The sequence below is a fragment of the Micropterus dolomieu genome, linkage group LG20 (genome assembly GCF_021292245.1).
Source record: "Micropterus dolomieu isolate WLL.071019.BEF.003 ecotype Adirondacks linkage group LG20, ASM2129224v1, whole genome shotgun sequence".
Lineage (NCBI taxonomy): Eukaryota > Metazoa > Chordata > Actinopteri > Centrarchiformes > Centrarchidae > Micropterus > Micropterus dolomieu.
This window is the reverse complement of record NC_060169.1, coordinates 666,280-671,068: the sequence shown is the minus strand read 5'-3', so window position 1 is coordinate 671,068 and position 4,789 is coordinate 666,280. Positions and strand designations below refer to the sequence as shown.

The 4,789-nt window shown below is 37.7% G+C and overlaps 1 pseudogene; it reads left to right on the top strand.

Annotated features, from left to right (window-relative positions):
• Window positions 1–1,700: 1,700 nt before the first annotated feature.
• Window positions 1,701–2,964, top strand: LOC123959235 (annotated as a pseudogene).
• Window positions 2,965–4,789: the final 1,825 nt, after the last annotated feature.

The following is a 4,789-nucleotide window of genomic DNA, read 5'->3' as shown; positions in this document are numbered from 1 at the left end:
ACTCAGCAAACCCTGACAGATACAGTATGTAGAGATGATCTTCTTAGTAGAAAATTATAATGCAAAGCTAGGGACATATCCCATAAATCAAGAACAACAAACAATGTGTAAATTCTTTGTGTTTCTGCATAACTGCATTAATCGTAAAGCACAAAAAACTTGAAATTGTAAAACAATATATTTCTGATAATACAGTAGTACTGGGCCTGCTTTCTCATTCTCCTGTTATATATGCATATTTCAATAAAGTTGCAACTGCAATACATATGATTGAGAGTTTAGGAGATTTCTTTTATTAATCTTTTTCAGGAAGTGATTAAGGGTATGAATGAAATTAGCCTACCTATATTTATTTCAGTCCATATCTTATCATCACAGGAATCTACATTTTTAAGATTTCCGTTTTTACTTAATTTCATCATAGAGCTGTAAGGTGTTTGTATTAATTTGTATGATAGTCCAAATAGTAGTAGTAATAACAGTTTATATGTAAAAATGAACTTGAATTCATTGCATTATTTATTATGCTCATGATTTTTTTTTTTTTTTGCCATAATTTGTATAATCAGGCCTGTATTAGAACCTCACATGTGAGAGTCATTTCATTATTCAGCTACCTCCAAACGAGTCAAACAGGAAACTAAAGTATAGTCAAACCACAGCAAGAGAGCAGGAGGAGAAACATCCAGCAGTAACCCCGGTGGCCGACAGTGATGTCTTTTTGACAACATGGACGGTGAGCTTGCTTCATTGCTGTAGCTGTGAATGAAGTATTCATATTCTTTATGCAGTGAAAGCAGCAACGTCATACTGTAATAGTAGTTAATTAAGTACGTCTTGCATTGAAAATGTACCTAAAGTAAAAGCATTTAAGGATTATCTGGAAAATTTACTTTTAAAAAAAATTAAATTTACTAAATTTACTACTAAAAAGTCAAAGAAAAGTGTGAATGAATGTGTAGAAAGTAGAATTTTACTGTTGTAGCCGGTTGAGGTGGAGCCACCTTTAACTACTTGGTGTACTGTTGGATTAATCTTTAACAACACATCATATTTTAATCCTAGCTTTAATATAACCAAGCTGCCAGATAGGTGTAGTGGAATCCTCTGAAATGTAGTTGGGTAGACGTACAGTATAAGCAGAATAAAATATAAATACCTAAGTGGAGTTCAAGTTCCTAAAATGTGTTCTACAGTGAGTAAAGGGATTTGTTGTACATGACTCTGCTACACACAGAGCTTTATCTATCCAGTAACTCAGGTGTAATCACTGTGATGATCGCTTAACTTTTTATCTGGCGCCATCGTCAGGCCAACATACTATCTGTTCGATAATTTCAATATTTGCAAAACAAATGACATTCAGCCTCAGGTGTGCAATGGAATACAAACCAATCAACAAAAAACAAGTGCAACATAATACTAAACACATAATGTTGTGTGCATTTCCTTTGCATGTATATACTGTTTAAAGACAGAGAAATAATTGTCATTTATCATATATTTTTCATATCAGTATAAAAGTAAATGCATGTATAATGTGTATTGTATTTAACTTAATCTATGAGTTAGATTTTTTATTTATTACTGTATCTTCCGTTCTGTACTTTTTGTTTCGTGTTAGTTAGCAATTGTTGCATGCTAACATACTAAAATAAAACAGTGACCATGATTCACGTTAAGCCACAAGGCGCATCAGTATGTTAGTGGTCCCGAGAACGTACTGCACGGTCCTGACTCGAACCGGCAACCTCAGGTACAGCAGGCAGACACGCTGACGAGGGGGCTAAAACCCTTGGGCACTAGCATCGGTCACCAGTGCATCTTTTAAGGTGTCAGGGAGTGAAGTTTACTCACTGCACAGCCTCCCTGGCTTCTGTCACATCAGCATAGTCACTGTGAACATGTTAGCATGCTTTGGTAGCTTTTGGCATTTTTCACTACTGCTACTCGACTTATCCAGAGTCATTTCTCTTCTAGTGCTGCCTTCAAGGAAGATCGTCCTGCTGGGAAAAACTGGAGCTGGGAAAAGCAGCCTGGCTAACACCATCTTGGGAGAGAAACTGTTCACCGTAGATCATTCTCCCATCTCTGGAACAAGTGAATGTCAAACAAAAATCAAATCTGTCAACGGAAGAAGCATCGCTTTGATCGACACTCCCGGTTTGTTTGACACAGGCAGGTCTGAGGACGACATGAAGCCTGAGATAGTGAGGTGTTTCACAGAGTGCGCTCCTGGGCCTCATGCTTTTCTCATTGTGTTTAAAGTGGAGAAATTCACAGAGCATGAGGAGGCTGTCATCACTAAAATATGCCAATATTTCTCTGAAGAAGCTCTAAAATATTCTGTAATTGTCTTCACTCATGGTGACCAGCTCCCGGAAGGAATGAAAATTGAGGAGTTTGTCAGTCAGCTTAAAGATCTGAGTGATCTGGTGAAGAAGTGCGGAGGTCGATAATAAATACTGGAAGATAAACGAAGGGGACAACTACAGAAGCAACCAGTTCCACGTGGCAGAGATACTCAACACACTAGACAAGATGACTGAGGCAAACAAAGAAAGCTGCTACACCAATCAGATGCTACAAGAAGTGAACAGGGAAATACAGAGAGAGGAAGAGTGCATTAGAGAGTCATCAGGAAACATGTCACAGGAAGAGATCAGACAGCAGGCTAAACAGAGTGCTTTTGAGAGGTTACTGATCAGATCAGCAGGTATTGCAACAGGTGCATTGTTAGGAGCTTTGCTTGGTGTGGCAGAGATGGTTGCATTTGCTGTTCCAGGACTAGTAACAACAGAGAGAGGAAGAGTTGCGTTGGCCGCTCAAAGTGGTTTAGTAAAGGGCGCTCTGACAGGATATACTGCAGCTGAAGGAGCAGAATCTTCACTGGAAGCCATACAGAAGGTAGCTGAGGCTGTCTGGAACAAATGTAGTGTTTCAGAGAGTCAAAGCAACAAATAGAAGAAATACAGTGACAACACTGCAGAGCAGGAGCTGGATGTTATTGGTTTCACCAACTAGGGAAAAATGGGCTTCTTGATTTATAGTCAGGTGAGACATTTAAACATTTGTTGGAAACCAGGATTTAGCGATTCTCGTTACTTGTATCAGTGTGGTTAATGTTCTACCAACACAGGGTGGATAATTAGTGTACATTAAAAAAAAAGATTGATGGCAACAGAGATTTTTAATTCAGAATAATTCCTCTGTAATTCTTTTGTGAGAGGTTGAAGACCGTTATCGTTATGAATTAGGATTTCATTAGACTGTCACGTGATGGAAATTATTAATGATTAGAAATCATCTGTAACTATTTCACACATTATATGACTTTGATGTTGTTGTCTTTTATTCTTATTAGTTTGCTCTTTACACTTTATTGAAGAGTTTTTGCATTGGTTCAACAAGTAAACAGCTGTGTGTTGTGTGTTAACCTTTACTATCTGGAAAGATTGAGGCCATTTATTATTATATTCTGATGACTTCTGTATTTTAAATGATCTCTTTTGCACTTATCATGACTATGATAAGTGCTGAAAGTTATTGTTTGTGCTGTAAGTTATATAGATTGAAGAGCTGTGTGTTTATTCATGTTTCCCAGTCGCTGGCTTTGTTGTGCCTCTTCAGTTCTGTCATATTATTCTGTTTGTACAACCTGTTAAGACTCTCCAGCTGAATGTGACTATTAATAAACTATATTAAAATAACATTCTTTTTCTTCCCTTCCCAGCCACAGTCCCCACCCTAAACATCTGTCTTCCTTCTGACACATTCTTCTGTGCAAATCCCAGACAAGATTTTAATCAGAAAGCAGGCTGGTGTAGTTCACTCCTTATGGCCCAAACACGAAAGAGCTGTCTAACTAGTTTGGTAGTTAAATAGGCAAATGGTGTGATTGAACAAATTATTACTTTAATAAATATGTGTGCTCACATGGGGTGGGGCGAGAAGATGATCTTAGTAGGTTAAAATGTTTCTCAAGACAGAGATCGATTTAGTTTTTTAAAATAACATTTCAATAAAATGTTCCACAATCTTCATAAAATTGATTATTATAATAACACTATATTTATCAATATATGTTTTCAGGTCTGCCAATGTTATTGCTAATTCTAGCTATAAACAGGGTTGCCAACTTTTCAGTTTAGTTTGGAGAGATGAGGCGTCGCTGAGGTCGGTGACATTACCCACCACAGGGGTCAGAGGTCATCGGTCTTCAATCATCAGGAATTGGGTTCAAAAAGTTCAGCAGCAAAACTCAAATTTAAAGCACTTAAAGATGAAAAGCCAAGTCGGTAATCAGAGTAAAGTATGTACCTCCAGATATCATAGTCTAAACCAGGACACGAAACCTAACCAGGTATCCGGGAAAGTTCCCCCCAGAAAATGTGTGTCCAGACGATTTTGAGCATTAAAATCTCAGTTTCCTGCATTCTGGTGAATTTTTCTGCACCAATTTATGGTGGAAATGTCTTTATTTATTTGAAGGGAAGCACAAAATTCAGGCAGCAGGTGACAATTCAAAATAGAAAAAGAGAATAAATAAATAAATAAATAGTTCAACTTTTGTCATTTAATATTCATCCCTGCTGAGTCAGCACATGATTTATGCCGCCTTCAAGACCGAAGCTGGGATTTTTCCCAGTTGAAACTTCTGACTGCGTGGTGGTGCATGAAAACCATGGCTGACCGTGACAAAGTGCACACAGTTGCACCCTCAGCAGTGCTTTAGGTGTTACTTCAAAGGCAGTTTAACTGCAACAACTGACAGCTTATACGTTACTAG